General features: G+C 53.0%; 3 pseudogenes; 2 read left to right on the top strand and 1 right to left on the bottom strand.

Moving 5' to 3' along the window:
• The first annotated feature begins 614 nt into the window (after positions 1 to 614).
• On the top strand, positions 615 to 13,195 carry LOC118638939 (annotated as a pseudogene).
• Positions 13,196 to 14,090: 895 nt separating this feature from the next.
• Positions 14,091 to 14,793, bottom strand: LOC118638937 (annotated as a pseudogene).
• Positions 14,794 to 19,450: 4,657 nt separating this feature from the next.
• Positions 19,451 to 21,386, top strand: LOC118638936 (annotated as a pseudogene).
• The last annotated feature ends 949 nt before the right edge of the window (positions 21,387 to 22,335 follow it).

Raw genomic sequence — 22,335 nt, 5'->3', positions numbered from 1 at the left:
GGTGGTACACATATATTTAAATAAAGATGAATTTCCCTCGACAATCAAAGCTCCAGACCAAATCACTGAACCTTAATTTTTAGGAAAAAGCCATGAAACTGGGGACAGTTCTGCCTAAGGAGCAGGGGCACTGAGGAGGATCAGGACCCAGAGGCTGGTTCCCAGGGAGGAGGGGCTGGAGGCTGTCGCTAAGGAAAAGGAGAAGTTCATGAAAACATGAGATAGGAAGCCCAAACTCTGGGGCCACAGGGGGATGTGTTTCTTTCCCTCATTTCCCTGCATTTCTCCTCTTTGATCATTGTCACAGGGACACGCGCCTGCCCTGCTCAGTTACAGGGTGAACGTGTCTCTGCTGATCTAAGCCCCACGGGAACCCACGTCTTCCTGAAGCATCTCCAGGACCTGACAACGTCCAAGGTGAGGACCCCAGGGAGGTGCTGACAGATGGGCTGAGGATGATGGAGACCCCACGGGGAGGCTCTGACAGGGAAGGATGTGCCCTGGGTCACCTCACCTGTTACCTGCTTCGTGATGAAAGTGAGTCAGGCTGCTAGAAAGAGGCTCCCCTATAGGCTGCAGATGTGACATCCTGGTGACCAGCAGGCTCGGACTCCAAGGGACCACCGCCTGTTGTCTCTCTCTCCGTCCTGCATGTCTGTCTGTCCATCTTTCTGGCACCGTGGTCCCTTCCATCTGCTCAGCTGACCCCAGAGGGACAGGACGTCATGACCCCCACACTCACCGCCCTCCTCTGCCTGGGTGAGATGCGATGGGGGGGAGGGGAAGCCCTGCTCTGTCAGAAGTTCCTGAAACTCAGCAGGCTCACAGGAAGGAGGGTTCTTGTCAGGGGTCAGGGCGAACTTCTCACAGGGACTCTCTTCCAGGGCTGAGCGTGGGCCTGAAAACCAGAGTGCAGGCAGGTGAGTCTGTCCCCAGGTCTCCCAGGTCTCACTCCCTCTGGACACAAGGACACCCCCAGGGAGATGGGGAAGGAGGAGAGCAGACCTGTCTGACAGTCGAGGGACATCGGGGACGGGGAGCTGGGGACTGGGGTGGGAATGTCTTAGGACCCAGCCTCTGATTCCTTCCAGGGACCCTCCCCAAACCTACCCTGCAGGCTGAGCCAGGATCTCTGATCCCCCTGGGGAGCCCCGTGAACATCACATGTCAGGGGACTCTGGGGGATGAGCAGTACCGTCTGGATAAAGAGGGAAACACACCTCCATGGAAAACACAGAAGCCACCGAACCCCGGAGACAAGGCCACGTTCTCCATCACACGGACGACAGACCATGATGCAGGGAGATATCGCTGTTACTATCGCAGCCCCTCTGGCGAGTCAGAGCACAGTGACCCCCTGGAGCTGGTGGTGACAGGTGAGGGGACACTCAGGGTCCCAGCTTCAGGCTCTGCCCTCAGGAAGGGGCTGCTCTCAGGACCTCTGCCCTCTCACATCCCAGCCCACGAGGGAGGTGTGACCCCATTTAACATGCTGTCTCCTCCCCTCCTAGGATCCTACAGCAAACCCAGCCTCTCAGCCCTGCCCAGCCCTGTCGTGACCTCAGGAGGGAACGTGACCCTGCTGTGTCAGTCAAAGTACCCGACGAACACTTTTCTTCTGTCCAAGGAGGGGGCAGCCGATCCCCCCCGTGTCTTCCATCAGAGCACCAAGCTCAGCAGTACCAGGCAGAGTTCTCCATGAGTCCTGTGACCTCCACCCACGGGGGCACCTACAGGTGCTACAGCTCACTCAGCACTGCCCCCTACCTGCTGTCACCGCCCAGTGAGCCCTGGAGCTGCGGGTCTCAGGTGAGGGGCCCCTGGCCTGTCCTTCAGTGCTGTCTGCTCAGGGTCCTGTCCCCAGAAGAACGATGAGCTGAAAGAGAGGGAGGGAGGTCTGTAGGGATGGACACCCAGAAGACATCTGCCCCTCAGAGACCCTCCTACCCATGGGTACCCCTTCCGCTCACCTCGGTGGAGAAGATGCCACGTGGGCCATGGGAGGGGCTCTAGGGTGCTCCGGGCAGGTGGAGGAGGAGTCTGAGTGAGGTGCGGTCTCCAGGGTCAGCCCCAGACTCTCACCCTCTTCTATCCTCTTCCAGGACCCTCTGTTCCCCCAGCCCCCCACCCACAGGGCCCATCTCCACAGCTGGTGAGTCATGGAGCGTGTTTGCTCAGAGGGAGCACAGATCACCCCGGATGCTTCTGATTCCCTCAGAGGGTCTCATGCCCCAGACATTAAGGACAGACTGTGTCCCAGGGGCTGGGAGCAGGGGATACATTGTTGGTGAATCCAGGGGGTTCAGGGCTCTGAGGATTCACCCCACAATGGATAGGCCTGTAGAGGGTTAAGTGAAGCAAGTGACAGTTGGGGTGGTGATGGCCCAGGGAGATGTTGGGACCTGGGATGGGGGAGGAGGACCCGGGCTCAAGTGAGGACAAGACAGACCCCCCACCACCACCAATCCTGATCCCAGGAGAAGCTGAGGATGGGTCCCTTCCCCACACGGAGTCAGGCCTACAGCGGGGTAACTGACGGTCTCTCTGGGGAGGTGGTGGGGGTGTTCATGAAGGACAGGGGCTGAGTCATGAGGGGTTCAGGCCCCTCTGCAGACACTGACTTGGATGCTCCCTTCCCCTGCCTGGGCCACAGGGTCCCCAAGTGTAAAAGGACAGATTCATGGCCCAGAGCTTAGATTTCCGTTCAGTTCTGGCTCTGACCTCCTGGGGGAGGGGGCCTCACAGGAACACCCAGGACGTGGTGTGGGGACCGTCCCCTCTGTAGCAGTGATGGTGACATGCACAGGGAGGGGCAGGCAGGACAAGGGTCTGGGGCATCCAGGTCCTTTCACTCAGCCCAGGCTCAGCTCAGAGGAGAGAGGGCTGGAGTCAGACCTGGTTCAGTTCCCAGCTCTGCTGCTCCTGCTGTGGGGTCAGGTGGTCCCTTCTCTTCCCTGAGTGTTGGGTCATGTCTCTCCATCCCGGGTCCCCTCCTGCTCACAGGCTGCTGTCAGATAAGGTGACATAAGGGGCCCCACAGAGCTCAGGAAGGCAGAGGCACAGCCCACCCGACCTTCCTAGGGGGCCTCTGCAGGGTGGAGATGGATCCAGGGGAGACAAAGAGGCCACCCCACACCCCTGCTCTTCCCGTGTCTCTGCTGTGCTGAGAGTGGGGAATAAGGAAGGACCCTCAGCTCACATGAGACATGGACAGGCCCCTGCAGATGAGGAGCCCAGAGCACGAAGCTGAGGTCCCTCTGTGTGGGAGACCATTTGCATGGTATCCATCTTGTTAAAGTCTGCTCTGCTGTCTCCGGCCCCAGGGCCGTGCCTCTCCGCGGGCCGTGCCTCTCCGCGGGCCGGGCCTCTCCGCGTGCCGGGCCTCTCCGCGTGCAGTGCCTGCATTCCTCTAGATAATTGTTTGCTCCGTTCTTTGCTTATCATTTGTTCCACCTGGGGTGTTTGCTGGGGTTGGCTTCAGGTGGGATGCTCATTGGCTGTTTCACGTGTTTTCCCCCCTATATATTGCGTGAACTCCCCCTGAATAAACGAGACTTGATCAGAATCCTGTCTTGTCTCCATTTCTCGTGTCTCTTGTCCCACCTCATCCTCACTCCCCATCTAGAGTCCTCGTTGATCGACCTGCGGGCCGGGTCAAGTGGCGCCCAACGTGGGGCTCGAGCACGGGGGATCCAGTGAAGGACGCCGTTCGAGTGGCCGGCAGAAAGGAAAAGAAAAGAGGGAACGACGTGGGAACCTGCTGCGTCTGCACCCCTCGGGTAAGTGAACGGCGATTCTGGGTCAAGCACTGAGCCAAGATAAGACATTCGTTGAAGGACTAGGAAAGGCTATAAAGGCACGAGGAGTAAAGGTGAAAATCAAGCATTTATGTCAGTATTTTGATTATGTTAAGAAAGTTTGTCCTTGGTTTCCTACAGAGGGATCTATAGATCAAAAACAGTGGAAAATAGTTGGTGACGCTCTTAGAGATTATTATAAGACTTATGGACCCGAGAAGGTCCCGGTAACTGCTTTTTCTTATTGGTATTTAATAGATGAGGTTTTATCTCAGAGACATTCTGATCCTCTCGTTGCCAATGTAGTAGAAAATGGCGAGGGTATATTACAGAAAGAAAAAAAGGGGAATTAAAATGAAAGTAAAGAATGTGAGGACTTCATGTCATTCGATAGTGATAATGAGGAAGAAGAAACCGAGCCCACTTGGAATAAAATTATGCCTAAGGGCTCTCATATGGGGAGACAAGAAAAACTAACAGAAAGAGTGGGTGGAGAAATCAAAAGAACAAAAACTAGTGTTGCCCCAGAGGAAATAATCAAATCCAAGACAAAAATTTATCCCGAACTATCCGAATATTTGGAGACTGTTCCTGACAGAGGGGAGGTTAATTGGGATGAATTGGCGGATAAAGCGGCCAGATATCGTAACTCTGATTGTCCGCCTGTTTCTCAACGCCCTCCGCCTTATAATAATAATCCCAGTGCTCCCCCGCTGGCATGTCCAGTTCTTGACCCTAGAAAAGAACTTAGAGATAAATTTGAACACCTCAAAGAACAAATAAAACTGGAAAAAGAGCACCAAGATCTCATAGCCCAATTAGAAGGACTAAAAATAGGAAAATCTAAAAGGGAGAGTGAAGTAAAACCAGAAACCCTTGGGAATCAAAAACCACCCATGAGGGGAGCCGTCCCAAAGATCCCTCCCCACTTGCAACTTGCACAGGAGCTAGATGATACAGAGGCTTTTCCAGTAACAGAAACAGTGGACGCACAAGGACAGCCTTGGCGCCACCATAGCGGGTTTGATTTTAAATAAATAAAGGAGTTAAAGACCGCTGTAGCACAATACGGAGCCACAGCCCCGTATACTATGGCAATTTTAGAATCAGTAGCCGAGAATTGGCTTACGCCTGGGGATTGGCAGAAGTTAGCCCGAGCGACACTTGCTGGAGGAGACTATCTCCTATGGAAATCAGAATATGTAGAGAACTGTAGGGACATTGCTAAACGCAACGTACAGGTTGGTAATGGATGGAATTTGGATATGCTAATAGGAGAAGGAAATTATGCTAATAGTGATGCCCAAATGCAATATGATGCAGGTCTTTTTGCGCAAGTTCAGACAGCAGGCACTAGAGCATGGAGGAAGCTGCCCACCAAGGGCGACATGAGCTCCTCCCTTACTAACATTAAACAAGGACCTGATGAGCCTTTTGCAGATTTTGTTCACCGCTTAATTACTGCAGCAGGCAGAATTTTCGGTAATGCAGACGCCGGCACGGATTTTGTTAAACAATTGGCTTTTGAAAACGCTAATGCCGCCTGTCAAGCCGCTATTAGACCTTATAAGAAAAAGACTGATTTAACTGGCTATATTCGCCTATGCTCTGATATTGGGGCTGCCTATCAACAGGGCCTTGCCATGGCTGCCGCCTTGAAAGGGCATACAGTTAGACAATTCTTGGAAAGATCCGCTAACCAGCTCTTGGCATGGCCCAGACCCAGTCCTCATCTGGGGCCGAGGTTCTGTATGCATTTACTCTAAGAAAATGAAATCTGCCAGATGGCTACCAGAGCGTCTGGTTAAACAGATTGATCAAGTTAAAGGAATAGCAGATAACCATATAGATAACTCCAGGGACGAAAATTCGCCCTGAGAGGCTTTTCCTGTTTTTTTATTTCAGGAATGGACTGGAAGGCTGAAATCTTACTGCTAGGAAAACTACTGCATCTTTGCCCGCTTATGAAAAGAGGTTTTGGGCCTCCTCCAAACCCTGACGAGCTCCTGAGGGCCCTATTTGGCCCCCCATGCAACTGCCTTGCAGGAACGCTGCTGCTTAAAAGAACTTTTCGATAACCCCCTTTGGAGCGGGCTAAATGGGGTGCTGCCTTATCTTCTCCCTCTGTTGGGCCCCTTACTTGGCCTTTTACTGATTGTGTCACTAGGACCTTTCCTCTTCAATGAGGTGATGGCTTTCAAGCAGCAGATGGATGCCATTAAGATGCAATCTATACAGGTCCACTATCATAAACTTGAAATGGCCGACAGAGAAGCTCACTCTAGCTGTGAGTCAATAAGCTATGACTATGCCCGAGATGGCAAATAGTCTTAAAAACCTCGTCACCTTGGTGAGCTGGACTGGATAGCCAGAGACGGGCAACTGGAACTCACACGTGTCACCAACCACCACCTAAGACAGGAACAAGGCCTTATGCTGCCTTGCTATTCCAATGACGGGTTCGGACAGGTTGGAACCGTGTGCAAGATTCCTGACCTAAGACAGGCACAGTCCCCTCAAGGTATTATTTCGGCCTTAAAATTTAATAAAAAAGGGGGACCTGTGGGAGACCATTTGCATGGTATCCATCTTGTTAAAGTCTGCTCTGCTGTCTCCGGCCCCAGGGCGGGGCCTCTCCGCGTGCGGGGCCTCTCCGCGTGCGGGGCCTCTCCGCGTGCGGGGCCTCTCCGCGTGCGGGGCCTCTCCGCGTGCGGGGCCTCTCCGCGTGCGGGGCCTCTCCGCGTGCCGGGCCTCTCCGCGTGCCGGGCCTCTCCGCGTGCCGGGCCTCTCCGCGTGCAGTGCCTGCATTCCTCTAGATAATTGTTTGCTCTGTTCTTTGCTTATTTGTTCCACCTGGGGTGTTTGCTGGGGTTGGCTTCGGGTGGGATGCTCATTGGCTGTTTCACGTGTTTTCCCCCCTATATATTGCGTGAACTCCCCCTGAATAAACGAGACTTGATCAGAATCCTGTCTTGTCTCCATTTCTCGTGTCTCTTGTCCCACCTCATCCTCAATCCCCCTCTAGAGTCCTCGTTGATCGACCTGCGGGCCGGGTCACCTCTGGGGCAGCATGAGGAGAGCACAGGGCACCCACAGTCCCGGGTTCCAGTCCCCGCCCTGCACCGTCCAGGCTGGGTGACCTGGGGAAGGTGACTGACCCCTCTGAGCCCCTTGACCTGGGTGGTGGGGCACCGTCCCTGGTGCATGACTGTGTGAGGGGAGAGGGATGAATGACAGACCCCAGCAGGTGCCTCACATAGTGGGTGCTCATTAAATGACATCATAGGCTTATTCATGACATCATAAGGGAGAGAAGAGCTCCCCTGATATATTGGAACTGATTCCTTTCCAGAAGGTGTCCCCAAACCCTCCATCTGGGTGGATCCTGGCCCCTTGGTCACCACGGGGAGCCCTGTGACCATCTGGTGTCAAGCATCTCTGCAGGCTACTGCCTACGTTCTATATAAAGAGAGGGGCTCTGAGCCCTGGGATACGAAGACCCCACAGAACTTCAGCAACAAGACCGGTTTCCTCATTGAATCCTCCAGCTCACAGCATGCAGGGCCCTACGAGTGTGCGTATTACACCACTGAGCGCAAACTCTCAGAGCGGAGTGACCCCCTGCTCCTGGTGGTGACAGGTAAGCGGAACCCGGGTGCCCTCCCCACTGTGGCTTCCCTCACACTCAGGAAATAAAATGGGGGCTCATGGGGACCTCACCCCACAGTCCACACTGGGAACATGTGGGTGATGGTCCCTTTAACACAGATCCCCCTTCTCCCTCAGGAGTGGAGAGAGCACCCTCCCTCTCAGCCCAGCCAAGCCCTGTGGTGGCCTCAGGAGGGAGCGTGTCCCTCGTGTGTCGCTCACAGGACACATCGGGCACTTTCCATCTGCTGAAGGAGGGAGGAGCTGACCCGCCCCGACACATGGAACCGCAATCGAAGTCCAGTGCTGGGCGGACCTATGCCCGGGCCACCTTCCCTGTGGGCCCCGTGAACTCCTCCCACGGGGGGACCTACAGATGCTATGGTTCCCCCAGATCCTACCCCAATCTGTGGTCACACTCCAGTGACCCTCTGCGTCTCGAGGTCACAGGTGAGTGGAAACACTGTGCAAACCCATGTGTTTCCTGAACCCAAAATGACTGACCTAGGCTTGTTCCCAGTGGAGCCCTGGGGCCCGGGGGTCAGTGACACTGGCCTCTGGGGGACAGAACCTCAGGCGGGAGGTTAGGATGGGACAGGAGAGGACTCTTCCTGCAGCCCCAGTGGGCAATGGGGTGTGTGCCCCCTGATGCCACGTCCCCTTCTCCCAGGTGTGCACAGGGAGCCCTCCCTCTCGGCCCAGCCGGGCTCCCTGGTGCTGCCTGGAGACAGCCTGACCCTGCAGTGTGGCTCGGAGGCTGGCTTTGACAGATTCGCTCTGACCAAGGACCAGGGGCTCACACCCCCCAGCGCCTTGATGGGCAGCACAGCCCCGACTTCCTGCTGGGCCATGTGGACCACACCCACGGGGGCCGGTACAGATGCTACAGTGGACACAGCCTCTCCTATGCGTGGTCAGCACCCAGCGCCCCCCTGGACATCCTGGTCACAGGTGAGGAGCCCAGCCCTGGCGCTGTCCTGAGTGTCTGCTCAGGGAGCTGGGGACAGGGTCCCCTGGTGGTGCTGGGGGCAGGAGAGGGTCCTGGGCAGAGGCTGAGAAGGGGCAGAGGTGCAGAGGGAGGGAGTGACAAAGGCGGAGTGAGGGGCTCAGACATAGAGACACCTCCCCGGGGGCACTGAGAGGAGCTGAGAAGGATCACAGACAGCGTCCCTGGGGAAGGACATGGTCCCTCAGCTCAGGGTCAAGGGTATATGGGAGGGGGCAGCTCTCTACACATCACACCTTCCCTCCCCAGGAATGTACACGAAACCCTCCCTCTCCATCCTGCCGGGCCCCTCAGTGCCCTGGGGAGCGAACGTGACCCTGCAGTGTGGATCTGAGATCTGGTTTGACACTTTCCACCTGCACAGGGAGGGGTCTCTGGATCCCCCCCAGCACCTTCCTGTGCAGAAGACGACTGCACCCTCTCAGGCCAACTTCACCATCAGTCCTGTGACCTCAGCCCACAGGGGCACCTACAGGTGCTATGGTTCACACAGTGCCTCCCCCTACCTGCTGTCACACCCCAGCGACCCCCTGGAGCTCCTGGTCTCAGGTGAGGACCCCCAGCCCTGCCCCCTGTGTCCTCATGGTCAGTTCTGGACCCAGTTTCCAGGCCACCATGGGCTGGAAGAGCAGTGAGGGGGTCACAGGAGGGGCAGCCAGAGAGGACCTCACCTCCCAGAGGGATGGGAAAAGCCAGAGCAGCCCTGGCCAGTTTGGCTCAGCGGTTAGAGCGTCGGCCTGCGGTCCGGAGAGACCCGGGTTCGGTTCCCGCTAAGGGCACATACTTCGGTTGCAGTTTGTCCCCGGCCCTGGTTGGTCGTGCGGGTGGCAGCCACTCGATGTGTCCCTTCACGTCGATGTTTCTCTCTCTCTCTCCCTTCCTCTCTCTCCCTCCCGCTCTATCTGAACAAAAAAATGGAAAAAAAATATCCTCGGGTGAGGATAAAAAAAAAAAAAAAAGAAAGAAAAAGCCAGAGCAAGTCACACCCCTGCCTCATCGTCACCCACATCCCTGAGGCCCAGACATGTTCCCAGGGGCCAGAGGGAGGCTGGAGAGACTCAGACTGACCAAAAAGGGAAAAGGTCAGAGAAACCCATCCCGACCCCCTTCCGTCTCCAGTCCTGTGTCCACACCCTGAGAGACCAAGACAAGAGTGGGGACTAGCAGAGGCCTTGGGCCCCAGAGAGGACAAGACCCCCTGCTGGGGCATGGCTGGTCTCCCAGGGGTGGGGCCTGGCAGACATACTGGGGACCCACAGGGCTCCAGGACTCTGAGGCTGGCAGGTGACAGGTGGGGTGGCCATGCATTGCTCCCACCCTGGGGAGGATCCGCTGTGTGGAAAAGGGGAGAGGGAAGAGCCCCCACCAATCAGCTTCCATTTGATCCCAGGAAGCTCTGAAAAAGGGTGCCCCTGAGTGAGGCCCAGGGAGGGCTCCGTGAGTGTCTGTGGGGAGGGGGTGGGGGAGGAGCTCAGTTTGGTCTTGGCTCAGCCACTTCCTGGTAATGGCCTGAGGTCAGTTCCTTCTTCTCAGAGAACCCATGTCTCCAAAGATGCTTGGACACTGTGTGTATGCCTGTGTGTGCGTGTGTGTGCATGTGTGTGCATGAGTGTGTTGTGTGCGTGCAAACGTGTGTGCATGTCCGTCTGTGCTGGGGACACCGACGGTGTCTGAGCTCTCCTCCACAAGCCTTCAAGGAGCTGCAGTGAAGTCAGGAAAAGAAGCCACAGCCCCGGTTCAAATCCCAGCTCTGCCCCTTCCCCAGTGGGATCTCAGACAATCTGTTCCTCCCGAGTCCTAGGTTCATGGCTGTGGAGCAGGACTCCCGCCACCCCCCTCACAGTGCCCTCAACATGCAGCCTGACCCTGGTTACAGCTCAGGAAGGACACAGCCCTCCCCCTGCCCTTCCCAGACACACACTCCATGTGCACACAGGCCCCACTGCGGTGGGAGGGGTGTCAGTCTGCAGAGTGGGAGGTGGGTGTGGGCTGGACTGGAGAGGGGTGGCTCACCCAGCACCCACCTCTACCTGCTGTCACACCTCAGATTCCCCCGCAGCTCCTGGTCTAGGTGAGGGGACCCTGACCCTGACCTTTCTGTGCTCAGTCAGCTCAGAGCCCTGTCCGTAAGAAAGTCGGGGACACTAAGACATGAGTGTTGGAGGAGATTCCACAAAGTAGGATCCAGCCCCTGAGCGTGCAGAAAGGAACAGGGTCTCCCACTCCGGAACCCCCCTTTCTGAAGCTCAGCAGAGATAAAGGGTAGGGAGGGCGGGGTGAGGTGTGTGGAAATGAGCAGGAAGGTGATCAGACCGAGCAGAGAAGTCAGACCCCCACCGCTCACCTGCTCAGGTCTTCATCCCAGAATCGGATGTGTACACACCTGACACACATTACAGAGGCTTCCTGGTTTCACCCCTTTGGATATTAACCCAACTGAAGACCGCTTATCATCCATGTGTGAGCCAATATTTGGATATTTTGCTTGGATATTTGCAATTAGGATAGGTCAATACTTTTTTTTTTACATCTTGGTTTTTGTATCAAAGTGAGGTCACAGATAGACATAATTTCCTACTTTTGAGGCTCTTTAAATATTTTAATTGGGGAATTCACTCTGTTACTTAATGTTTGAACCAGAGCTGTGGACTTCCTTGGTTATGACCTTTGATAAACAGTACGTTGGGGTTGTCTTTTGCAATAAAAATTGCATAATTAGCCATCCATCCAAGGAATCTTACCAGACTTTCTAACGTTTGTCCAAACTAGAGAGAAGATGATGACACTTTCCCCAGCTGGGCGTCCTACTGAACTAACTCTACTAACCATGACCTCCGAGCTCCTCTTCCCCTCTGCCCCTTCCCTACACCCCACAGACAGGACCTTATTCCTTGTTCAAGACCAGCCTCGACCATCAGGGTCCTGCCTCCTTATCACCTGTTGATTTCAACTCTCAGCCTGTCTGTCTGTCTCTCTCTCTCTCTACACACACACACACACACACACACACTACATATTGGTAGAGTAAAAATATATATTGATATACATAATAACGTATAATTTACTATTTATGTAAGAGAAACAGACAAATATACTGTATATATTTTATACTATACTCTATAAAATGCATATATATTATATGAATTATGTGTGTGTGTGTATGGCTACGTTTAGTTACACATAGACAAGGTGTGGCAAAAGTAGGATTACAGTTTTTTTAGTAGAGACTAATACATTAATAAATGGAAATACAAGAATAAATTCTGTGTTTCATGGACTCACAACGGTAAACCTACTTTTACCCAACCCTGTATTGACTACTATAATAATACTACATTTATGTATCTACAAGAGTGTCAAGAAATATTCATCCAGATATCCATATTTTTCACCTGGTAAATACATCTAGCATTGTAAGTATTTGTTATTAGATTAAAAATCAATTAATAAATGAATAAATAGAGGAACAATTTCAATTGACGATTGAAATGCAGAACCCCAGAGAGGAGAGATCTGGGTGGGTGGGGTGGAGGACACCCTGAACCTGACTTTCACCCCTTTGTGCTACTGACTTTCAGGAGCCCCTGACAACAAACTCTACCGTGTGGACGTTGTGTCCAGGTTGTTGAAAACGTGGGATCTCCCAGATGGAGGGAAACAAGCTTATGGGGTCTTGACACTCAGACTGAACACAAAACACACAGCTCTTAATCATTTCTGGATTGACATCATTTTTACACTCTGTCTGAGCTTTTGGGCTCAGCTAACTCTTACCAAGGTGACTCAGATCAGGTTGTGAATTAAGACGTCACAGGGTCACAGGTATCAAGAGGCACTGGGAGCCCTGGGTTGACAACAGAATCCTGGAGATTTGGGTCTGCCCTGACCTCTATGACCTCTTTACCCACAATTCTTATCTTTCCACCCCCAAGATTACACAGTGGAGAATCTCATCCGGATGGGCGTGGCTGGATTGGTCCTGCTGGTCCTGGGGCTGCTGCTATTTCAGGCTCGGAACAGCCCGGGAAGGATCCACGATGCAGCCAGGACTTAAACACAAGAGAGAACAATGCACCGTTCAGAGTGGGGTGCCTTGGAGCACATCTGATGATCCCAGAACGTGGGAAATGAGCATCTGGACCCGAACTGGGAAACTCTCTGCTGGGAATGTCCAGGGGAGGAGAGGTGCAGATGAGGTTTGGGTGCAGGGGAGCACGTGCCCTGTTCCTGTGGAGGACGCCTCCCCCATCGGACTGTGGTGCTCCCCCTCCCTGTCATCCCTGACTCTCCTCCACTGCCCTCTGTTCTCCCCTGTGACGTGAGGGTCCGTACCACACAGCTGATTTGGATTCACATCTATGTACCCTTCATGCTGGATCACAGTCATACACACACAGTGTGGTGTCATCATAACACCAGGATTGTTTAAGAAACGTAAAGAACACACTCCTTAAACATAAATAAATAAAAGCCCTGATACCTGCTACCTGTGCTTGTGGGTTCAGCCTACTGCAGGTCCCCCTTCCTCTTACCTGTGTCATGTGGCTTCTTCCTTATATCCTTGGGACCTCCGTTCACCTAGATTTCAGGCAGTTCTGAATGAGGGTTGTCTTGTAGTTTAGCTGCAACTTTGCTGCGGGTGTGAGAGGATCCAAATGTTGCATCTATCTACTCTGCCACTTTGACCAGAAGTCTTTATGTTTGATAACAAACTATCTTGAATTTTTGACACCATTTTATTTAAGTAATGCATACATTTTATTTCTTTTTTTAAAATATTTTTCTGATCCTCACTCGAGAACATATTTTTATATTTTGTTCTGATAGAGTGGGAGGAAGAGAGAGAGAGAGAGGCGTGGACATGAAAGGGACACATCAAATGGCTGCCTCCCGCACGACCCATCCTGGGCCTGAGACAAATCGCAACTGAGGCATGTGCCCTTATCGAGAACTGAACAGGGTCTCTCTGGACCGCAGGCCGATGCTCTAACCGCTGAGCAAAACCAGCCAAAGATTTTTTTTTAATTTTCACTAATCCTCACCCGAGGACATTTCTCCATTTATCTTCAGATAGATTGGGAGGGAGAGAAAGGGAAAAAGAAAGATACATCGACATAGAGGGACATATCGACTGGTTGCTTACCGCATGACTCCGACCAGGGTCGGTGATGAACTGCAACTGAGGTATGTGTCCTTGACCAGAATTGAACTGCGACTCACTGGTCCGCAGGCTACCCCTCTTCCAATTAGTAAGACCAGCCAGAGCCATACATTTCTTTTTTTATTATTATTGCACATGGTCCTTTATTCTCTACAGCAAAAATGACTCCTTTCTACAGACCCAGAGCCTCGGTCTGTAGAGACCTATCTGTAGACATGAGCATGACAATAAATAGCAATCCTGGGACAATGGTTCTACACAGATCGTGCTGAGGTGCAGGGCTCCAGGTAGAAATGTAACATGGGCATTGAGTCACAGGCTGCACCCAAGTGAGTTCCAGATACTGCTGGGTTAGAAGAGATGAGGCTATTTAGAAGTCCCAAGATTCAAATATCCGGGTAGCAGATGGAGAGCTCCTGGTTGGACGGGTACATCAGGGTGTGGGGGAGACGCTTCCCAGTGGAGGCATCCCCTCCCCTCAACTCTTCACACCTCCCAGTGTAAGCTGGGCAAAGGAAGTGGCCAGCTGCAGCGCCTCCTGCAGGCAGCCCACATTCTTGCCTGTGGCCTGAGCGGACACATCTTTGCCACCACCTTTGCCATCCATCAGGCCTGACACCTGCTGCACCAACTCACTGGCTTTCAGGCCCCGGGCGGCTGCATTCTGGGGGACATGACACAAGCACGTGAGCTTGCCAGCCTCATGGTCCACTGTGAAGAGCAGGCCGAGGTCTGCGGGGAATGCGTCTTGAAGAGCTTCAAGTCCTCCCTCAGGGCCTCGGCTGACGTGCCGCTCTCCATCTCCAGATGATGAGGGGCGGGGTGGGCTTGCTGTCAATGAGTTGCTTTGTCTTCTCCAACACTCGCTTCTGGACATCAGCTTTGCTAGCCCGGTCTGGGTCATCGAAGATCTTCTTCAGAGATTTAAGATTCTCCCCGAATTCATCCCTCTGACCCTGGGGGACAACAGCAGTGGCCAGGGCCGCACTGAGGTCAGCGATCTGCCTCTGCGCGTCCTTGTTTGGCACAGTGTGGGCCTTCACTTTGCTCTCCATGACCGAGAGAGGTTTCTTCAAGCTCTCTGCTTTCCTGAGCGCCATCTGGGCTTCAGCACCTGTGACAGCCACAGTCCTCCGGACGCCCTTGGCAATAGGCCTGCGGGCTGTGTTTGATGAAGTCATACGTTTCATTTTAAATAGTTCCTTTTTCATTGAACTGCCATTTGATCCAGTGATCCCACTTCTAGGAATATACCCTAAGAAGCCTGAAACACCAATCAGAAAGAATATATGTACCCCCATGTTTGTAGCAGCACTATTTACAATTGCTAAGATCTGGAAACAGCCCAAATGTCCATCAGTAGACAAATGGATAAAAAAGCCGTGGTACATGTACACAATGGAGTACTATGCAGCTGTAAGAAAGAAAGATCTATTATCCTTTGAGATGATATGGAGGGACCTGGAAAGTATTCTCCTAAGCGAAACAAGCCAAACAGAGAAAGACAAGTATCACATGATCTCACTTATTTATGGAATATAATGAACATAACAGTCTGAGGAATTGGGTAGACCCAGAGACATGGAAGTAAGGTACAGACTGACAACGCTCAGAAGAAGGGGTGGTGGGGAGAGGGAAGAGATAAACCACAGAACTTATATGCATGTACGCCGAACCGATGGACACAGACAACAAAGCCGGGTATGGGGTGGGGGGGGCTGGCGAGGAGGGTGTCAATGGGGAAAAAAGGGAGAAACATTCGAAACAAACATAAATTAATAAAAATAAAAATAAAAACAAATAGTTCCTTTTAAATTTTCCAGCCTGCTTCGAACTGATTGAGATTTATTTGTTTAATATAATTTCATCAAACAATTTGGAGGTTATATATGCATTTCAAATTTGCCTAGTAACAACATTGTGAGTATTGGTATTTATATTTAAAATTCTGAGCCATTTTGTATTATCTTCCTTAGGTAAGAAAAGGTCATTACACATTAGCTGAACTCCTTGGGACTAATTTGAAAATCTCATGCACAAATATACTTTTCCTAAGTTTATTTGTTTTGCCGTTACTTTTCTCACTTATGCAACTCACCGTCTCTACTTTTTCTCTATAATATTGTTGGGTTAATTACTATTTTCGTGTGCTTTTAGTGAGTGTGTAAACAATAAAATATTTGAGACCATGTATGTCTGCAAATGATTTATTTCCAATAAGATACTGGAAATTTTTCTTATATCTAATAGACAATATAATTCCAATACAAAGAAGTAGAAATTCTCTGAAGCTAAGGATCGACCACCAAAACCCTCCTCATTCTCCTGAAGATGGAACCTGGTGTGTGAATTTCACACATGAGACATGAGTTTTTGGATGTCAGATGGGCCCCCATCTTCTCATTCTAACAGACTTCTCCCCTCAGACTCTTTCACTATAGCCTTTTAATAAAAATGTGGATGAGTCTAGAATTCTTCATTTACAATTCCGTATTTGAATGGACTTCCCCCTTAACTTTTGACATTATATTTCTGCTTGAATGTGACTTCCCATCAATTTTCACCTCTTGTCATGAATATCAAGACACACATTTCATGTATACATTCATGCACCCTGGCGCTGCATGTTCCCTACACTTCACTGTAAAATACCCAACCATAGACCTCTAGGACTGTAGCAGACGTCATCCTCACTGCTTTCCTCCTGAATCTCACACTACCCTTTGGCCTCTCTCTCTCTCGATTCCCCTGGGTCTTAATTTTCTCATTCCAGACTCTCTGTATTGCATTCTACAAAATTTCCCCAACGTTGTCTTCCAATTTCATAATTGTATCTTCATCTGTATCTGCTCCCTGATGGAAAGAATATTTTGTGTGTGCTAAATCAAATTTTTTTTGTTTGGGGCATTTTTACCCCTAAGATATTTGCACAATTCATTACTAAAATGTCACGTTCTTTTTTCATATAACCCCGATTGTTGTTGTGCAAGAATTCAAATTTTCTTATGTTATCAGACATTTGAATGTTCTTCAATTAAAATGACTTCCACGTGTTTCTAGAGGTCTGTTTTGTTGGACATAATGACTCCCACCGTGACTCTGTGCACAGCCTTCCATAGCATCGTGTCTTCACTACGACTGCACATTTGCAGGAATCTCCAACCTTTTATGTTCCCATGCCCACAGGTAGTTCTGACACACACTGAAAATCTCCTTTGTGTTCAAGAAGCATATTATACAGTTGATCTAGGACAGGAGAACTCTTCTTGCTTCTGAATCTCAGATTTTCAAGGTGCAATAGTCAGTTCTATAACTTCCTGCTCCTGATCCCCTCCCTGCCTGTGATGACATCAGGGTCCCTCTTCTGTCCCCACAGACAGAGAAAACTCCACACTGATGATCTTCGCTATGCCCAGGCACCAGTGGCCACTCAACTCTGACCTCCCCTGTCTGTACATGTTCTCTCTCCATTCGGGGGAATTTCACTTCCTTTTTGTGCATTGAGCATGGCCCCATATTTCAGAAATACTGTACAGAGCCTTTCTCAGATGAGGAGCAGGTGAAGGTTCCTAAGTGGGTCTAGCATCATCCATGTTTTATGAATTTTCAACAACACCTCTCATGCCTCACCTCACGTGCCTTAGGCAGGTGTGGAAATGAACAAGGAGGGCTCCCTCCATGTCCCGGGGGCGAGGACTCCACAACCACTCTAAGGCTCTGGGTTCCTGAAAACCTGCTGCAGGTGGGGACACGGAGACTCAGGAAACTGCACGTTGATGCTTAAGGTCACACCAGAAATGGGCCACGAAGGATTCATCCCATAAGCATGTTTTATTCCCCAAATCAGAGCAATGACACACGTACTGTCCACTAAAGCTGAAGACAAGGTCACAGGACAAGGAGGAGAGACCTTCCCAAGGGGCAAGGGTGCTGAGGGGCAGGAATGACTCACAGGTTTCTTCCCGCGCTGATGCGATGGGTGCTGTGGTCAGAAAGGGAAGCTCACCGGGGGCTGAGAGGGAACGAGGACCCACACTCTGGAGCCAGGAGAAGAACCCATTTCTCTTGCCTCATTTTCCTGCATTTGTCCTCTGTGCTCATTGTCACAGTGATACTCACCGGAACGGCATAGTTGATGGTGAACATGTCTCTGTGGATCTGAGCTCTGCAGACTACAGGAACCCACGTCTTCCTGAAGCATCCACAAGACCCGGTGACCACTGTCCATGGTGAGGCCCCCACAGGGAGATGCTGATGGACGACGTGAAGATAAAGGAGGACCCCACGTGGGAGGCTCTGATAGGGAAGGATGTGCCCTGGGTCCCCTCACCTGCAAGGGGCATCTCAGGAGGCTCCAATCTATTTCCTGATCAACCAGGAACAGGTGCTAGGCTTCTAGGGATGGAATGTTCCCCTTCCCCAGGGGTTGGTGACATGATAACCCAGGGACAGGGAGGGCCAGCCCTTGAGTGACCACACCCTGGGGTCCATCTGTCCCTTCCTGCTAAAGCCATTACACTCAGAATCTGTGTAATGCATACCCCTCAGAAGATTGAAACATATTGAAAAGTAAGTAAATAATGGTGAATGTGTTCTCTTGTAAATAATAATAATAATAATAAAGAGGAGGGGACATCCAATGGAGATATTACTGCTCATTTCACACAGGCAGGAGGTGGTACACATATATTTAAACAAAGGATCAGGTCCCAGAGGCTCGTGCCCAGGGGGGAGGGGCTGGAGGTTGTCGCTAAGGAAAAGGAGAAGTTCATGAAAACACATGAGATAGAAAGCCCAGCCCCTGGAGCCACAGAGGGATGTGTTTCCTTCCCTTATTTCCCTGCATTTCTCCTCTGTGCTCATTGCCACAGGGACACGCGCCTGCCCTGCTCAGTTACAGGGTGAACGTGTCTCTGCTGATCTGAGCCCCACAGGAACCCACGTCTTCCTGAAGCATCTCCAGGGCCTGACAACGTCCGAGGTGAGGACCCCAGGGAGGTGCTGAGGGATGGGCTGAGGATGATGGAGACCCCACGGGGGACGCTCTGACAGGGAAGGATGTACCCTGGGTCACCTCACCTGTTACCTGCTTCGTGATGAAAGTGAGTCAGGCTGCTAGAAAGAGGCTCCCCTATAGGCTGCAGATGTGACATGCTGGTGACCAGCAGGCTTGGTCTCCAAGGGACCACAACCTGTGCATCTGTCTCTCCGTCCTGCATATCTGTCTGTCCATCTTTCTGGCACCGTGGTCGCTTCCATCTGCTCAGCTGACCCCAGAGGGACAGGACGTCATGACCCCCACACTCACCGCCCTGCTCTACCTGGGTGAGATGTGACAGGGGGAGAGGAAGCCCTGCTCTGTCAGAAGTTCCTGAATCTCAGCAGGCTCACAGGAAGGAGGGTTCTTGTCAAGGGTCAGGGCGAACCACTCACAGGGACTCTCTTCCAGGGCTGAGCGTGGGTCTGAGGACCAGAGAGCAGGCAGGTGAGTCTGTCCCCAGGTCTCACTGCCTCTGGACACAGGGACACCCCCAGGGAGGTGGGGAAGGAGGAGAGCAGACCTGTCTGACAGACGAGGGACATCGGGGATGGGGAGCTGGGGACTGGGGTGGGAATGTCTTAGGACCCAGCCTCTGATTCCTTCCAGGGACCCTCCCCAAACCTACCCTCCAGGCTGAGCCAGGATCTCTGATCCCCTGGGGGAGCCCCGTGAACATCACATGTCAGGGGACTCTGGGGGCTGAGGAGTACCGTCTGGATAAAGAGGGAAACACACCACCATGGAAAACACAGAAGCCACCGAACCCCGGAGACAAGGCCACGTTCTCCATCACACGGATGACAGACCATGATGCAGGGAGATATCGCTGTTACTATCGCAGCCCCTCTGGCGAGTCAGAGCACAGTGACCCCCTGGAGCTGGTGGTGACAGGTGAGGGGACACTCAGGGGTCCCAGCCTCAGGCTCTGCCCTCAGGAAGGGGCTGCTCTCAGGGCCTCTGCCCTCTAACAGCCCAGCCCTGGGGGACACGAGGGAGGTGTGACCCCATTTAACATGCTGTCTCCTCCCCTCCTAGGATCGTACAGCAGACCCAGCCTCAGTCCTTCCCAGCCCTGTTGTGACCTCAGGAGGGAACGTGACCCTCCAGTGTGGCTCATGGCTGGGATTTGACAGGTTCATCCTGACTAAGGATGGAGAACACAGGCTCTGCTGGACCCTGGACTCACAACCACACACCACAGGGCAGTACCAGGCCCTGTTCCCTGTGGGGCCCGTGACCCCAGCCACAGGTGGACGTTCAGATGCTATGGCTGTTACAGGAACAGCCCCCAGCTGTGTTCACACCCCAGTGACCCCCTGGAGCTCCTGGTCCCAGGTGAGTCCCATTTTTATCACTTCCATGGATTGAGTTGCTGGACAGGTTGTTGGCATCTTTGCTGGGAGGGGAGCCCTCAGTGAGAGGTGGGGTCAGGGGAGCACAGGGGCCCCTGGGGCAGAGACACAGAGACAGTGAGACCCGGGCCAGGCCTGGAGAAGGGGTTATGGGATGAGCTGCCCCTATACTCACGTCTGGTCTCTCAGGTGTGTCTGGGACGCCCTCCCTCCTGGCCCAGCAGGACCCCATCGTGGCCTCTGGACAGAGCCTGACCCTCCAGTGTCGCTCTGATGTCGGCTATGACAGATTCGCTCTGTCCAAGGAGGAGGAGCTGGACCCCACACAGAGCCTTGTCCTGCAGCCCCAGGCTGGGCTCTCTCAGGCCAACTTCCCCCTGGACCCTGTGCGCAGCTCAGACGGGGGACGGTACAGATGCTACGGTGGACACAACCTCTCCTCCAAGTGGTCGGCTCCCAGTGACCCCCTGGACATCCTAGTGGCAGGTGAGGAGTCAGGGGTTCATTCAGGGACCAGACTGTGCACAGGCTGGGGGGTCGCAGGTGGTCATGGCCAGAATGAAAGTGCAGGGCCCAGGGAGGGAGAGTCAGAGAGACAGGGGTGTGAGGGGAGAGGGAAGACTCAGAGAGAATGGAGACAGAGAGAGGAGGGTCCTAGGGGAGAGGCCTGGGACTCTCAGGTCAGAGCAAGGTGGGCAGGCAGCCCCTCACCCACCCCCCTCTCTCTAGGATGGACAATTGACAGACCCTCCCTCTCGGTGCAGCCGGGCACCACGGTGACCTCAGGAGAAAACGTGACCCTGCTGTGTCAATCACAGTACCCAAAGGACACTTTCCTTCTGTCCAAGGAGGGGGCAGCCGATCCCCCTCTGCGTCTTCCATCAGAGCACCGAGCTCAGCAGTACCAGGCAGAGTTCTCCATGAGTCCTGTGACCTCCACCCACGGGGGCACCTACAGGTGCTACAGCTCACTCAGCGCCGCCCCCTACCTGCTGTCACAGCCCAGTGAGCCCCTGGAGCTGCGGGTCTCAGGTGAGGGGCCCCTGGCCCTGTCTTTCTGTGCTGTCGGCTCAGGGTCCTGTGCCCAGAAGAAAGATGAGCTGAAAGGGAGGGAGGGAGGCCTGTAGGGGTGGTCACCCAGAGGACATCTGCCCCTCAGAGACCCTCCTACCCATGTGTACCCCTTCCCCTCACCTCGGTGGAGAAGATGCCACGTGGGCCATGGGAGGGACTCTAGGGTGCTCTGAGCAGATGGAGGAGTCTGAGTGAGGTGGGGCACCAGGGTCAGCCCCAGACTCTCACCCTCTTCTGTCCTCCTTCTCAGGACCCTCTGTTCCCCCAGCCCCCCACCCACAGGGCCCATCTCCACAGCTGGTGAGTCATGGAGCATGTTTGCTCAGAGGGAGCACAGATCACCCCGGATGCTTCTGATTCCCTCATGCCCCCGACACTAAGGACAGGCTGTGTCCCAGGGTCTGGGAGCAGCGGATAGATTGTGGGTGAACCCAGGGACTTCAGAGCTCTGAGGATTCACCCCACAATGGAGTAGGCCTGCAGGGTTAAGTGAGGCAAGTGACAGTTGGAGGACCAATTGATCTACCACCTAGGTAGGACCAACTGGTCTACCACCTAGGTAGGACCAACTGGTCTACCACCTACGTAGGGCCAACTGGTCTACCACCTGGTCTACCACTACTCAGGCCAACTGGTCTACCAACTAGGTAGGGCCAACTGGTCTACCACTACGTAGGGCCAACTGGCTACCACCTACGTAGGACCAACTGTCTAACCACCTACTCAGGGGCCAACTGGTCTAGACCACCTAGGTAGGGCCAACTGGTCTACCACCTTAAAAACGGTAGGACACCTGGTCTACCAACTACGTAGGGCAACTGGGTCACCACCTATGTAGGGCCAACTGGGTCTACCACCTCTAGGCCACTGGTCTCCACTACTTATGGCCAACTGTCGCCACCTACGTATGGCCAACTGGTCTAACCAACTAGGTAGGGGCCACTGGTCTACCAACTACTCAGGGCCAATGGTATACCACTACGTGGGCCAAACTGGTCTACCACCTACTCAGGGCCAACTGGTCTACCACCTACGTAGGGCCAACTGGTCTACCACCTACGTAGGGCCAACTGGTCTACCACCTAGGTAGGGCCAACTGGTCTACCACCTACGTAGGGCCAACTGGTCTACCACCTACGTAGGGCCAACTGGTCTACCACCTAGGTAGGGCCAACTGGTCTACCACCTACGTAGGGCCAACTGGTCTACCACCTACGTAGGGCCAACTGGTCTACCAACTACTCAGGGCCAACTGG

This window comes from Molossus molossus, unplaced genomic scaffold (genome assembly GCF_014108415.1).
Source record: "Molossus molossus isolate mMolMol1 unplaced genomic scaffold, mMolMol1.p scaffold_m16_p_21, whole genome shotgun sequence".
NCBI lineage: Eukaryota > Metazoa > Chordata > Mammalia > Chiroptera > Molossidae > Molossus > Molossus molossus.
Note: the sequence above shows the minus strand (reverse complement) of the source record. Positions and strands in the feature narration are given on the sequence as shown.